Raw genomic sequence first — 16,495 nt, 5'->3', positions numbered from 1 at the left:
CCAGAAGTCTTTTGGTGTGTTCATGAACAAATCTAAGCAAAGAGAGGAATGATTTCACTCTTCACATACAATAATAGCAAGCAACAGGAATCCTGACCTGGAATTTGTCTGTGCTTTCCAAGAGCATTCCTGAGTGGCCTGGAGAGACCAGAGGAAAATGTTTATTAGTATCCCCATTAATGAAAATAAGCACTGGGTAAAATTCCAAGCACCGTGGTTGCCTCTCAAAGCATTCAGGGATAGCCACAGATGCAATAAAGCAGAAATCCACGTTGGCTGCCAAGGAATAACATTTCTTACTTCAGACCCAGGCCTGGGGCAGGGGGAGAATATATCACCCATAACAGAGCAGCCCGCAGCCTTGAAGCTCTCACACGTTTGAAAAGCCATCTCAGAAACATGTCAGACCTGAATGTTCCCAAGGGCAGCTTCCCAGCCCCTGCAAAGGGTCTAATATCATCTACTGACCCGCATGGGACCTGGATACTGTTCATGTGTATGTTCATTGGCTTTTTCCATCTGCATACTTATCTCATTGTTTTGACCAAAGGAATTACAGGATTGAAAGAGAATTAATAGTTCTGTGCCCAGCCAGCTCCTTATTTTGATTCATTCCATTCTTGTCACTTTGAGTGAACTAAATAATTAATCGTGTTACCAAAAATAATTAGGGCTAATATCACACAGATTACACTAGCCAGTTCTAACAATAATGTTGGTAAGAACATCTAAATAACCTGATATTTAATTATAGTCTGGCTTGTTTAGTGATGTACGGGATTGGGGCTTTCTCTCGCTCAAAATTTTGGCCAGCTACATTGATTAAATGAGAACTTTTTATAGCTAGTGTTCAAATTATCAAATACTTGCCTAAAGCAATCCCATTGATCAAGTGTATCATTTGTAATACAAATGTTTTTATTAGGAGGCTTTGTTCAAGATAAATGAAGGATCAAATTAACTGGAGATTGGATTGAGTAGAAAATGCTGCAGCTGGATAATTTCAAGCACTGAGGCTGAACATTTCTTTCAAATGACGAGAAGTCATCAACTAAGTCTTAATATAAAACACGCACACAGAGAGGCATCTCTGTATTGATTTCTTTCATCGCTATGGCATGCTTTATACAAAACACATTCAGGTTTTCTAGGACAGGCTACAAACCCATCACCTCACTGCAACTAAAGCAGTCTGAGGTTTTATTCTGGACAAAATTAGGTGTACTATCAAAATACCACCATGCACCAAAACCCTCTTCCCGTTCCCTCATTTTTCATCCACGTTCCGCTGCCTCTGTTAACACCTAATAAAACTCCTTGTGCAGCTCCGCTCTTAACCCAGACACCTCCTTTGCATCCAGAATGGGGCAATCATTTTCCTCTTTTTAAGAAGGAAAACCACTAGAAGAGAGCCAGCACGAATATTTAACTATTTAACTGTTCCAACATTCATGGTAGCACAGCAGGGTCTGGACGTGATTGAGAGTTTACCCATGACTAGCCAGTGGAAAATGTCTGTGTAAGTGAAATGCTGTTACTTTATATATATACATACCTTTTTACACAGTCTGAATTAGAAAAGCTATTTGGGATTACATTTTTTTTGGCTGTCATGTAGAGCTGTAGATATTAAGTAGCTGCTTTCTGAAATAACTCTCCCCTCTCTACCTCCTGCTCCCAGAGCAATGTGTAAAGTGTTTGCTGATTACAGGAATTACAGATGTTGGAGGAGCTGCTATAAAACCTCCCAAGATTTACATCTCCTCCGTGAGGGTTCTCCATGGGCTGACTTCACACAGAGAGGTTTTACAGGCATTCAGGATCCTTTTGAATGTATCTCCAGAGGGATCTGCAATAATCAGAGGAAATCCCTTGAAGCCCATCAGATAAAATACACAGAGTTAGGAAGGGAGCACGGAGGTCAGTTAGTCCCCATGGACAAACTATTTTGGGCTTATTCAGGAACACAAGGCCAAGTTTCCAACTTGTGCTGAGCACCAGCTTCATGAAGACCTCCAGATGCTTGCAGCCTCACCGCAGCTCCAGTTTGGTCTGGGTTACAGCATGAAAATAAATGTAAATCTCCTAAAACTCCTGGGTTTCTTCTTAATTTGGAGTAGAGAGGAAAGTTCAGCTCTTATGCCTGGATCTAACCACTCCTAATGCCTGTCCCAGCACTCCACTGATGTGCCCGGCTGGTGCTCAAGCAGTGAAACACGCAGCACAGCTTTTAGGGAGAATTATTACTTTATTCATTACTTCAGTGAAAGAAGTAATGAGCCCAGATGGAATTACAGGTGGTAACGAAAAACAGAGACTTGTTTTTCTTGGATACCATTTGTGGCCACTTCAACTGTATGTATAATGTATGTATACATATTTATGTGTATGCAAGTACAACACATATGTAACATATGTATATGTGACAGATGTACAAAGCATTACATATATATATGTTTGTCTTGTTATACTCATATTTTGGAGCTGCAGGCTCTGGGTTGTGAGGGCTTGTATTTTGCTTTTATGCTATGGCCAATAATAGCTTATTGCCCTCATCGCAAGGTATAAAACCTGTGACCATTACATTTGCTGAAGGAGGCTTAAACTTCACTTTGGAAAACTGCAGTGTATTGGTGCAAGGTGTATTTTCTCCAGAAGAGCTACAGCTATTGTAATAAAAACAAGCAAACAATCAAATTTATGAGTTCTATTCGAAGACATGGGGAATGAGAGCAAATTAACCCCTTTACGCTGTAGCCAAGGCTGCAGCACAAGGATGTTGCTGCTGCCTGCCCGGGAAAGTGAGGAATGAAGGCAACGGCATGTATTGATAATGGGTGAATTGGTATGAGTCAAGCAATTTCATTTCTATAGGGAACCCAGTGATTGAAAGCAGCGCTAATGCTGATTTATCCCCCTCCCTCTTTTCTGTCTCCTAATTTCTCACCGCTCAGTGCTCTTTCTTCCTTTCAGCTGATTTTCACTGTGCGTGTATGGCAAGACACCTCATGCTACTCATACTGAACACATGTAAAATCCTACAGCCATTCTTAGCCTGTATTACATTATACCACTGTGTTTATCTCTGCTAACTCTAAAACAACTTATATAGTTAATTTAACTACTATTTTAGTAATACAAGAAAACAAAACAAAACAAAACCCACAAGAAAATCTAGTTTTTTCGTCAGGTTGGTTTCTTTTTTTTTTTTTTAGTTGAGATTTTGCAGCATTGCATCCCTGTTCAGTTCCTAAGGCCATTCTCAGAGGGCAGGATCTAATGGGATATACGTTCTCTCCCGCCTCTTTCCTCAGTCTGACCCCAGGTACAAGGACAGATAAACTCAAAGGGGAGATAAGTTCATGCTCCTCATATCTGTCCTCATTTCAGGAAAGGTGATCCAGGATTTCACCAGGAATATTTGTTTTGGTTTGGTTTAGTAGGTAATCTGATTTCAGGGGGAGAAAAGCTCTAGGTTTAGAAATTACTCATGTTTGGTCACCCAAACAATAGAACAGCTCTTTCAGTCTTTTCTGTGTTGGGAAATCTCAGTTAAGTTCAATGTCCTGCCTCTGTCCCCAGCACCTCTTGGAAAAGCCACGGAAGTGAGTCATGGGTTGCTTCATCTACTAAGACCTTTACCAACTGCTGCTGTTGCAAAAAGAGATTTCCTCATCGGGGGCAGCAGCTGGGCTGCTGTGTGTGGTTGAAACTGCCTGTGAAAGCAGAGGATGTCTGGGAGACAGGCTGATACAACACAGCTTCAGGCAGGAATGTATCTGAGGATGGAGTTTGGCAGGGAAAGCTGAAAAGGGGAAAGTGTGCAGAATTTGCAGGACCAAATCCTGATTTTTTTTGTATTGTTTTCAAAAGGAGGGTGATATTTCTGGGGGAAGTGCCAAGATTTTCAGTACCTGGTTTTCTTTTCTGTCAGACAGGCCTGACCAAAAGGCATAGTGGTGAGGTTTAATTGATTGGTTTCAAGAAAAAGTGTTCCCAGCTGCCAAGGAGGCAGGCTGTATATGCTGGTTAAGAGCAGACACTACTCATCTGTCATCTATGTTCACATGCAATAATAATAATAATAATAATAATAATAATAATAATAATAATAGGAGAGCTGACAGAGGTTCTCCTTAGGATGGAACAAGAAAAAATATATGGTTTGGGGCAAAATAGTTTTGACTTCTGCCTGAGATCATGGACGTGAACTCTATCTGGTCAAAGAAACACAGAAAAACCATGGTCAACTGGTGTCAAAGAGATGCCTGGGAAGGGGGAGAGCCTTTGTTTGGCCAAGAGATTGTAAACTCTCGCACAGCAGAGCAGCGTCTTGAAGGACTGAGGATCAGCCAGGTTGCATTGGAGACCAACGGGCTTCAGACTTGGTCCTCGCTGTCACCAAGAAGCACAATCTCAGCGCTGCTGAGGTTGATTTTACATCTGACTTCGGCTGGAGCATGCTCAAGGTTTTTGTTATTCAGCATCCCCTCCATCATCTTTACTGAAAATGTGTGCAAAGATTAAACGTGACAAGGAATTCGTTTCCAAGAGACTGATATTTTGGGATGGATTAAGAAATATAAGTACCCTCCCTTCCCTGGAGAGTGAGGTGGGCTGGCTCTGCCTCTCAACTCTGGTCTCCTCCATGCCAGCCAGTACCACGAAGCAGAAAAGAAAATGGTATCACAACCATCATGGCTTTGGGGATTTATTTCTCTGCTTTTGCTACAGACCCCTTCAATTCAAACTCCAAAAGAAAACAAGTTCATCAAATGTCATCTCAAGAATATCCATCTGCATCCAGGCATCGGGAGTGTGAGAAATGACTTGTCGGGCAATACTACAGCTACCGTTTGCCTGTTCTGATCCATCTCCTGTCAGCATTCACACGCCTGTTGATAAACTGAATTTCACCTTGATTTCATCTTTCCAGACAACACAGATTAACTGGGAGCCGTGTCATTTTTTTTCAGTTTGCTTTGAAAGCATGCGGAAGGAGCAAAGCTACAGAAGTGATACAGACGTTGTCTGAGAAAATCCTGCCCATCTAGCAAGGAATTCAGACCAATGTATTGCTGGAAAGAGAGGCACCAGAAGTACCAGCACCAGAAGTACCAGCAACTTCTGTAAGATTTTTGAGTACCATAAATGTAAATACTTGTGTTATTACGCTGTTTTAATATTGTTTTCATGTCTCCCAACCAGCATCACCTACAGGGTTACAGTCTCCATCTTCTCATGTCCAGCCTGGCATGGTTGGCTGAGATACATCTTCAAGTGACCCTGTGGGATTCCTGAGCATCTGAAGTGGCCTCGTGTGCATGGCAAGGACAGTCAGCCCACAGCTCAGGCAGGCAAGAACAGAGCTGGTGGCTTCATATCCCGGAACAAAACCATTTGTATTACGCTGTACTCAGTATGTATTGCTGAAGAGATCATACCCTCTTACTCTATCCAGAGAAAGAGACATAGGGAATGGAGGCTGTGCTGAGATAAATGGTTATTATGAGGTATAGGCATTTTTAATTAGCTCCTGCAGACTGCACCGCACTGCTAATGAGCTCTTGCCAAGTTTCCTGTGATTCCTCTTTACTTTTTGTAACTCTGTAATAGTAACAATATAATCATTTTCTATAATAACCATGATAAAACCCAGATAATCCTTCTGTAACTCCTGCATAAGCTTCATGTAATTAAATCAGTTGGTGAAACACTCTTGGTTTAAGGGATAGATGAATGCAACACAGCTCTGCTACCTGATGAAGAGGACGATGCGGAGAGCCTATTCCCCATATCCTCCCACCCCCAAAGCAGTATAAATCCAGTGCAAGACTGGAATAGGGTTAAAAAGGCAAACAGTTCTGTTTGGATCTCAAATTAGCCCATTGCTGCCAAAGCACAGGGGAGAATATTACCAAAGCAGTAAATCTGGCAGCTGCTGGGCTCCCAAAGCAGAGAGTAGTTCTCAGATGGGTGGGGAGGTGTGAGAAGGGATGAGGGGAAGAGACATCACAGGAGTCCCACTTTCATCCACCCTTTGAAAGAAGGCGGAGTGCTTCTCAACATTGCTGAGAAATGCAATTTAGATAAATAGCAGGCGGCTCCTATGAAGAGTTTATCCAGCTTGTTATCTTTCACTGGTCTGCTCTGATTGATGTACCCCAGGTGGTGTCATACATGCTTATCCTTTTCTTTCCTTTTATTTTAGTTAGGAGACATGTTTTTCTATAATTACTCCTCTCATAAGAATTTCTCACGCAAAAGTATATACACATTGTAAGGGAACAGTCTCTCTGCACTTGAGTTGGGTGGACAATTGCAGGTCTGCTGCCCTCCCTCCAGGAGCCTGGTGATGAAGAAGCCTTTTGTGACGCAGCCTTTAGATGAGAACCTAGTTTCCTAGTTTCTTAGACTCATGTTTAAGCCTGTAGAGTTTATTGTCAACTGCAAGAAACTTACCCCTGGGCCGACAAAGGCAGCAGTGACCCACAGCTGTGCCACGGACCGATTCCTGTGAGGATTTCTGAGCATAGCTGTTGGAGAGCAGACCCATCCCAGGAGGTCCTGCCACACATCCCCATCCCACAATTTCACAGTCAACAGAGATGGGGAGATCAGCAGAGGTGAGTGAGCTTCCAAAATCCCCATTGTACATTTCCTGCTGGGTAATTGTAGGTAATTGCTGGGTAGCAATTAATACTGGAGCATGGCCCAGCTAATACAGCAAACCTCAGCTCAAGACAGTGCAGTAGAGGAAGGTGAACTTGTAAAGCAAACCTGCTTTCACTCACCAACAGCCCCACATGGTCCCAAGCACCCAGGGGTGTGTGTAGGTGCTTCAGGGTTATTTGTGGAGACACAGAGGACAAGGGGTGCTGGCTGCTGGCTCCTCCTTGCTCTTTCCTGGGACCAGCAACCTTCTTCTGAGTTTCAGATGAGCATTTTGTACCCATTAGGAGCTGACTGTGAATGGGAAATTTTGTCCCTCCATCTTGTCCTATGCACCCCCATGAGCCATTAAGCAACATTTCAACTCCTCTGCTTTGTGTCTCTGTCCACCATCACCTGTAATGACTCCATTTATCAGTCTGCCCTTTGCCTTGGCTGTGTTTTAGTGTATACTGTGGAGTTTTTGGTCTCAGTGCCCTGCATGGGATGCACTGTGACCCCCACGACCTGCTAGCACAGGGACCAGCAGCACAAGGCAGTCTTTCATGCCTTCTTCTTCCAGCTCTTCTTCTCTGCTGGATGCTTCCAAACCCAGACTTCCCTTGCTCTGCAGTGATCTCACCTCTGAGCATCTTCCTTGTGCCTTTGCCTTAATAACTGACCAAGAGAAAATCTTCGGAGATTTTGGGGAGGACGTTCACATACACCCTTTTAAGGGAAGGACTGAGGAAAGGATGTTCATCTGGAAGAAAGCGAAATGCATTATGAAATGGATACAATTTGAGAACAAAAATTCTTTTCATTAAGAGACAGGAAAATCCTAAGCTCAACAGTAAACTCTGACAGCGTTTGGACATGATCTGGTTGGTAGAGCATCCAGATTTTACTGTTTGCAAATTGGGCTCTTAACCGAACCAGGTGCTGAACAAGTGCTTTCCACAGGTCACTGAGTCCAACTTTATTCTAAATAGCACCAGCCCCAGGCCAAATTCACTCCTGAAATAAATGGACTCATCTCTCACTTACAAAGCCACATGCCCTGGCATGGTGCATCTTCTGCGGTAGCCTGCGGCATCAGGAAACGCACAGCAGGCTGATTTCTTCTTCAGCTCTCCTGCAGGCAATGCGGCTACGCGCTGGCCCTTGTACGGGTTACTACCTTTCTGCTCCAGTTATTGCTGCAGTTTATGAAAGCCTGCAGTGAAAATTGTTGTACTCGAGTTAAGGGGAGGTGAAAGGACAGAGGAAGCCCAGCATGAAAATACTTAGAATGTTGGTTGGTCTCCTTCCCTTTGTTTGATTATCTTGAATTTTCCTACAACTCTCACATCCCATGCCGTAGGAGCTGCTGCCAAATCACGGCTCTGTTATGGTCTTTCCTACCTGCTATATATTAGATGGACCCAATTTTGTTCTCACATGCACTGATTCCACTGACTGCTGAAGCTGATCTCTCCCCTAGCTAAAGGCAAACAGCAAGAGAAGCCTGAGTATGGGTGATCACAGAATTCGATCATCAAAGGTCCATCTCAGTCACCTGAAAGCTGAAGTATTACTTTAATTTTTTTTTTTTTCCTCTTGCTGCTGAGAGGAAAAGGGAAAAAATAACCTCAAAATTAACTAGTTACTTGCTCCTTGCCCTGACAAAGAGGTTGCTGGGGTTGCTAATTTTCTCGGTGCCCATTCTGAAGTACTAGTGACACATCCAGGCTGTCAGATCCAAACACACGAGGGGGGAAAGGGTAGAAAAGACAACAAAGATGTAGTGTCTAAGGCCTGAAATGGGGTTTTACAATCTTCTGCTTCCTACCCATCCACCAAGCTTGGAGACGCTTAAACCTCCACTAGACAAGCCCTACACTATCAGGCAGAGATTTCCTCCTGCTGAGGGTGGAAGAGGGTCTCCTGCATCCTCAGCACAGCTGAGTGGGGACAGGCAGAATTTCAGAGCCTTGGGCAGAGCATGAACCTGCCCAGGCACCGACAGGTCTTAACTACCCTGACCAGCCTCACCTGGGCTCTCCACCCCCACCCATGGGCCCAGAGCCCATTTAAGCTCAGTCTCTCCTTAAGCTCAGCTGGAGGAGTGCAGCTCTCGAGCGCAAGCACAGCTCAGTACCTGCCTGACTGTGAACCCCCATCACCCATCTGAAGAAGATGGCCTTTCCACCTAACACCAGTGTGGTAAGGCCTTGCTTTGCTTAAGGGTTAAAACTGGCAGGTTGGGGTCAAAACTGGCAGGTTTGGGTCATGCTCTGTAAGTGTGAGCTTGCTGCAAGGGTTGCAGAGGCGGAGCGTGGTGCCTAGGGAAGGATGGGTACAGCCCTGCCCCAGCCATCTCTGTCCCCTGCCCCAGCCATCTCTGTCCCCTTCCCAGCCACAGCTCCATGCCTAAGTGCTGCAGCTGCTGACCTGCTGTTTAGATAAGTTTTCCTCAGCCTGCTGCACAGGCTTTGCACTACAACAGAAACTCAATTCCTTTAGGATTAGATAGTTTTGGATGCGAATAAGAGTGGGACCCTAGTGCCCCCAGGCAGGGGCATGGGAAGCAGTGTAATTCCCTTCTTACACAGGTTCATCCTTTCCTATTTACTTCTGAACATTTTTCATTATAATGTTCTCATGATGCTTTAGGGCTGGAAACATCAGGAATATAAATCGGAGCTTGTCATTCACAAGCATCACATTTATTCTACATTAGTATATGTTTTCTGTTAAAATATCACACATTTAGTTGTGAATCTTGGCTATTATCAGAAGCTTATTGCAATCATTTTCCTTCTGTTTTATTTACACACATGAAACGCTGTGTTTAATGATGAATAGGGTTCTGACTGGAGGGATCAAGCTGTTTGGAAAGTCGCAGCCTGTATGGCCTCTGTGCTCTGACTTAGCAATTTAGTTGCCTCTGTTCCCCTGGGTTTTACTGCCTTTCCTGCTGGTGAAGGTACTGTGGGAGCACAGAAAGCCTCTTTAATTCTTTTTTTGTGGCTAATATGAGCACAGAGTCCACTATCCGCCTTAGACTGAAATCTGGGCAGCAAAAAATAATGTAAAAGGAATTTGTAATTCTGGAAGGATTTGAGGATTTCTCTGGGGAGGCTGAGAGCGGGGAGTCCTCCACTGTCACTGTCAGCATCTGTCAGCTGTAAAATGCTTCTCGAGAAAAGAAGGCATAGAGAGGGGCAGGTCTTGTTATCCCAGGCTGTCTGGTAGGAATCAGAAGGGAGGTGTGTAACCAAATGATATTTTTCAGTTGCAAGCCTCCAGCTGCATGACATTTCCAATTATCCAAGCACATACATATGGATGTGCAGACCCCCGCAGCACTGGTGTGCTCCGTGCTTCCCAAGTGGTGGAGGGCCCAGCTGAGACAGAGCCCAGCACAGCTCTGCCACTGTCCCACTCCCACAGGTGGGCACAGGCAGCTCGCGAGGCCTGATTTAAAGGAGAGAAAACCTTTGTCCTTGAGTTCTCTGTACACCCTCAGGCTGCATAATGTTCGTCAGCTTTTTGCAGCGTGGTCCAAAGCCTGGATGAGAGCAAAGATACTTCTGTCCTGCGGAGCTGTTCCTCCCCCTGATGCTTTAGCTCAGGACAGTGGGCAATTATCTGAATCCCAGGCAGAGAAGTTCAGGCAACCCGCAGGACCATGCAGGGGTTTCTTGCGAGCAAGGATGTTATTGTTTCTGGGAAGGGTTACTGATGACTGGGAACTTCTCCATCCACTGTGGCAAAAGCTGTTACACCCACACGGCTTCAATGAATCAGATCCCAGATAGCCAACACAGGCTGCAACCAGAGCGGTGGGGGTGGGAAGTAACCCATCATACTGATCAGCCCTTGCTGTCAATAGAAAGGGGGAGGGGGGGAAATTTAAAGGATGCTCTTCTCCCAAATTTTCAGGAATTGCTCCACGACCCTGGTTTCATAAACTTTACAGTAAGGTCTGCTGATCAGATATGAAAAATAGATCAGATCTTTGTTTCTATAAGCTTCATTTATACTCATTAGAGTGCTACAAGTAATAATACCAGGAAATAGATTTGCAGGCAGAAGTATGATTTTTAAGTTAACGATGTTCATTTAATTTCAGCTCTTGTCTCCTCAATGTGCCTCCTCCTAATGCTCTAAATAGCTCCTCTGCCTCTTTGATGTTTACACCCTTCAAATGCATAACGACAGTTCTCTACAATTCCTCATTTTGCCAAGCAATACATACTTAGTGCTTTTCATCTCTCTCCATAAATCAATCCCTTTCCTCCAACAGGAGCTAGAATAGGATTTTTTTACTTATTAGATTTGTACTGAGAATTTCTTTTCAGAAACAGATAAATGATACAAGGTTTTTTCATGACAAAGCATCCTATCATACATTATTAGCAAACACTTCCACAGTAGAACAAGAATAAAAATAGAAAGTGGGCTATAAAAAAGAATGTATAGCAGGATAGCATCTAATCTCGCAGCATGGCACTAAAAGTGGAGCAGTTCCTTCACATTTCTTTGCAGATCTTCAAGGAAAGATCCAGGAGGCCTAAGAAATGCTTAGCATCTTTTACTTAAGGATTTCGTTAAATTCTGTGTGATCTTTGACATCAAGTTAATGAATTTTCTCCTTATTCAAAAAGCCCACCTACTGCTTGTGATGTGTTTGAAGCTGCAGATCCTTTCTAGCTGGCTTAGCTGCTGCTCCCTCCCTTGCTGTCCCTCTTCCCTGCATCTCAGCACAGCGTTGGCTGTTCATACCCTCTTCCACAAAACTTTAACCAAGAAACCACCTGAGTTACAAGTTTTTTCAGATCCCATTTATCTCAAAACCAGATTTTTTTTTTATTACTGATTTTCAGCAGAAGCCATCAAATGTGAACTACTTGTGATTCTCACCTGGCAGGTCAGGTTAACAAGTTCATAACGTGCTTTTAAGATTGCTTCTTCTGATGGGCCCTTCCCAGGGATCACACCCTCTAACTTAGGTGGTTGGTCATGCTTTAGAGGCTGCAGTGAGATAAGGCTTGCCTAGGAAAAAGTCACCCTCACATTTCCCATATTTCTGAAAGCAATTTTGGTTGAAGGCCAGCAAACCCTGCAAAAATGGATTTAAAATGAAATTACAAATGAAAGATGAATAGTCAAATGGACAACAATTTCAGCAGCTATTTGTCAGGGAAAGCTTAGGACTCTGGAGATTAGTCTGCCTGGGCAATTACTGCCCTGGGACAGAGACACGTGCAGGTTGCACTCTGATGTGTGTTCAGCCGAGTGCTGTTTGGCCTGATGTTCTTTCCTGCATTGCTTTTCCAGCTATGAATATGAGGAGTGAGGAAAGGAGAGGCTGATCAATGGATTTATTTTCCTTGCTTGTGGCTTCAGGGGTGAATTAGAGAATGGGAGTGTTTCCCTGGGGCTGAATAGCCCAGTGAGGCCGACTGCGGGGTCTCAAAGTCTACCTGGGAGCCAATACAGAGATGTGCACAGGCAACAAGTTTAAACCCCAAACGTTTCTGTGATTATTAAGTAAATGTGGGAAACAATAAGCTGTGCAGCTGTGGTATATATTCAGGGAGGGAGCCTGGAGGTAGCTTCTATCATCTTGTAAAGGAGCAGGTGCTGCAAAGGCAACCAATATCCGAAACTTTTAGCAAAATGCCAAAGATCTTCTCTAGAGCTGCTGCCAGGAAGCAGAGAGAAGGCAGCAAACCCAGCGCAAAGCCGATGTGACTTTATAATAAACAAACCAAACTGGTGCCAGAAGTAGTTGTGCGCTGGGTTTTGTGACCATGCATTTTGATTTCTTATTGTTCTTGCTGTCCTTAGAGCTGGGTTAGCACAGCAGTGGGTCCAGCCACTTCCACGTGACGGCTTCTTGTTGGACACCATTGCAGATTTCCATCTCTCGAAGCACTGCGTTCTTGTTGCACTAACTTCATTGCTTCTACCTCGGGGCCTGCTTGGTCCCTATGCTCTGGTATTTTGAAGTTTGCTTTTTGCTAGTTTAACACAGCTTTTGAAGATGTTTGACTTGGGATGGTGATTGTAGATCATAGAATTGCTTAGGTTGGAAAAGGCCTTTAAGACCTTTAAGCTGTGAAAGCCATTTGTGAATACCCATACAGTGTTCACCTGTCTGATACCCTGAGGTCTATGGCAGGTCCTGGGACAGTGTTGGCACCCAAGCTCTGCCTGGATGTGTTGAGAGCCATCTTCAGGATTAGCAACATAGGTTAGGGACAGGTATGTGTAAGGGTGGGATCTGCAGTAGTCCAGATCCAAGGACTGAAAGTACTTGGATACTTTACCTGGAGGGGAGATTTTGAAGTGTTAGCATTTCATAGTTCTGTGTTGCTGACAGGGTAAATCTGCTTTGTATCTTGGAAAAACAGTATTCTTGTATTTCTAAGCTGGTACAAAACTATCTTAAACATCAATAACTAAGTATGATCCCTCTCAGTCAACCAAAACTTGAAAGGCTGACTTTTTAAACTCAGAGGCCAATATTTCAAAAATTTATAGTACTCCTTTGACCCATTTTAATTGTCTTTTCTGATATGTGTTTGAATGTCACTGGCCCTCCATGGGGAGGCTGAGAACTGCTCAGTTTTGCTATTGCTACTGAAAACAGATTTCTGTAACTGCTCTTGCTGCTGCAGAGAAGTTTAGCACAGCAAGAAAATAATAGCTAGGAACTGGCGGTGAGAAGGCTTCTTAAATTCAGGTTGTGGGTTAGGGAAGAGCCCAAACTGACCAATTCTACTTGTCACACAAAACTCACTGAAACAGCAGCAGTTTTGGTATCTAAATGTCACTGGTAAAGGGCAGTTGTATACCTTGGTGGTGCAGAGTGGGTAAATACACTGCAATGATGTAGGCACTGAGTTTCCCACCCCGGGTGCTCCCCAGGTGGATGTCAGACCTGGCATTGGAGAGTCTCTCCAAAGACAAAATAGATACCCTTCTGCCCTTTGTGTGTGTATATATGCACACATATGTGTGTGTATATATATCTACACACGCTTGCTGAGCCTGTAACAGCACAAGCTGTCTGTGTTTGCTGCACATTCTGTTTCTTAGGGCAACATTTAGACTATGAACTCCCTGAAGAAAAGACTATTGCTGAGTGTTTCCAACATGCCTAACCCTCCTGGGCTTTCATTTCCTGACTGGCTTTTAATGTAATGTAAAGAACAGAAATAATATCTTCCATTAAAACTTCATTAGGTAGCTCTTCCACTTAGAGAGTTGCTTCACTTACTCCCAGCCAAATGAATTCCAGCCATTGAAAGCTAAACATGAAAATTCGGGAAGGGGAAGCAGAAAGCCACCTGCAGTCTTGAACAGATGAGGAAAAACAAAAGTGGTGCGTTCAGTGACCTGAGAAGATGCACATAGCTCAGTGTGGAGTCCCAAGCCAGAGCTATGTGTGACAGGACATGAGTACAACAACCAGCATGGGAAACACTTCATTTCTTGGCAAGCGGACTCTGCAAACCCATGTCTACCACTTCGACATCCTGCTGATTTCTACTGGAGTCTGTTATAAGTATTGGGAGCATCAGACATCTGCTTGCTTCCATGAATGTTGCTAAGGCTACTGGTGGGCTGATTGATGTGTGGTTACCACCAGAGAGCAGCCTGAGTGGCAGCAGCTGACCTTCTTAGGAGCATCTGTATTGCTCCTCACCTTCCCTCTGGCTTTTGCTGTGACCTTTGGATACAGATCAATCCCAGATTAGTCTCTGTTAACAATAAATACCCTAAAATTAGGATACAAGTAGACAAGTTCTGAAAAGGTTACACAAGCTCAGGGTGAGGTAGTACAAGACTCTGCTTGCCATGCTGGAAGTTGATCTGTATGGTCTGTTTTCCAAGTCTTTTCCAGTCCCTTTACCTATGATTCCAGAGCAAAACCAGCTGGACAGCCCCAGGATGGGGGAGCTGTGGTAAGGCACCTGTGCCTTCTCAGCTGGACTACACAAAGCCCTAATATAGTCCAGGGGATGGACTATAACTTATTTTCTGGGCACTCCGTGGTATGTTGATGAACTACTATTTTGACAAGCGAAGATGGGTAAATTCATACAGCTGTACTGGTCTGGCTTCAGTTCATAAGTAGCAGGCGAGGTTTTTCATTTTCCCTTGAACAGTTATATGGTCCTGCCCACTCCATTTGTGAACTTCTGGCTGCACAAATACCAAAGCAGGCTTATATGTTATGCAGACGTATATGCTATGGAAGCTGTAGGCCATGTAACAAACCAAATTTTTATCTTGACGTTGTATCCAGCCCGTAGAGAACATCACTGATCATCAACTATGAACTGGTTAAATAAAAACCTTGATCCATATATCATCAAAGGTATTCTGTGCATCTTTGCAACATACTCAAGTGTTTAGTAACAAAAAAAGTCTGAGGGGAAAATGAACTGTGTCATGGGTGATATAAAGCTGCATCGGCACCTATAAAGTGCCCTAGCAATACAAGAGAATTGAAGTAATGAACAGAAGTGCTCAGTTAGAGCTTTTTTCCATATTTTATGTTAATCATGAGGGTAGAGCTGAAATTAGCTTTAATTGATATTAAGGGATGAGAAAATGAATCCTCTGGAGAATCAGTCTCTGTAACCTTTAACGATGCAGTAAATAAAATATCCTGTCAACATTTGTGCAATAGTAAGGGTTTTCAAAATTCCATATCTGTTTGGAGAGCAATTCAATAAGCCTAATTCTCTCCATTACAGCGGATAAAGGTGATGCCAGTGCATAATTCAGCTACAGGTTTTCCACGTTTCCAAGCTATCTGTCGTACCTGGTAATTCCCCGTGCTGGCTTTTTACTCCTAACAGGGAGATGGAGAGAGGAAGAAGGAACTGTCAGAACTAAACAAATTCTGCATGCTGGCTTTTTCATTTGTGCACCTTCTGACTTGTAGGCTTGTGAAGCCAGTGCACCAATAGAGAAACTGTGCCCCAGTAGAGGGTGAGGTAAAAGGAGCAACACTGCCTATTCTTCCTTTCAGGTGAAATATGCTTGAAAATGTTTCATTTTTCACTTTAAAGGTAAGGTGGAATTGTGAAACACTTCAATACCTTAGGGACACTTAGTTTGGCGATAGTCAGACCATTCTTCTATCTGTCAGGGCTCAGCCTGGTATTGAAACACCCAACAACTGACTTGGTGAAGCACATGAAATATTCCTCTGCTGTAAGCAGGAAACCTGTTTTTCATAAAATCCATTTGATCACTGCAATCAATTGCAAGTATTGCATCATTTAGGCAAGCTACTTTAACATTGATGGCTATTCCGCTATAGTTAACTGAGAAACAGAAAACAAATCTCCCCATTTATAACCATCTTTGTCTTTCATCAGAACTGACACAGTTATAGTTCTCATATCATGGGGTATATATCTCCTTGGGAAAGTTCCCAGCAAGCCTTTCTGTATTAAGGGGAATATGTTTCTGCATACTTATAGAAGTCTTTCTGAGTGATGGTAGAGTTGCACCAGGGTGTGAGTCAGTAACTTCTCTGAAACAAGTCGTAAAATCTTTGAGAAAAGCGTGTTTTTTAAAATGTTGAGGTAACATTGGGGTTTAGGAGGATTTAGGGGAGGAAGTGAAACAGAAGTGTCCCCAAAATTAGCTTCTACCTTGTACTGTGTTTGCAAGCTCTTTCCTCTGATGAAGACGCAGCTGTACTGGGACAGTATGATATCCCAGGCCTGCCAAGGATGTGTTGAAACTGTTAAAGGGATCAGCAAGGTCTAGATAAAGTAAATACGTTTTATCAGCAAAAATGTTTGGAAGTCAAGTTAAGCAGTGATAT

This window comes from Leptosomus discolor, chromosome 14, assembly GCF_034619465.1.
Source record: "Leptosomus discolor isolate bLepDis1 chromosome 14, bLepDis1.hap2, whole genome shotgun sequence".
Taxonomy (NCBI): domain Eukaryota; kingdom Metazoa; phylum Chordata; class Aves; order Leptosomiformes; family Leptosomidae; genus Leptosomus; species Leptosomus discolor.
Note: the sequence above shows the minus strand (reverse complement) of the source record.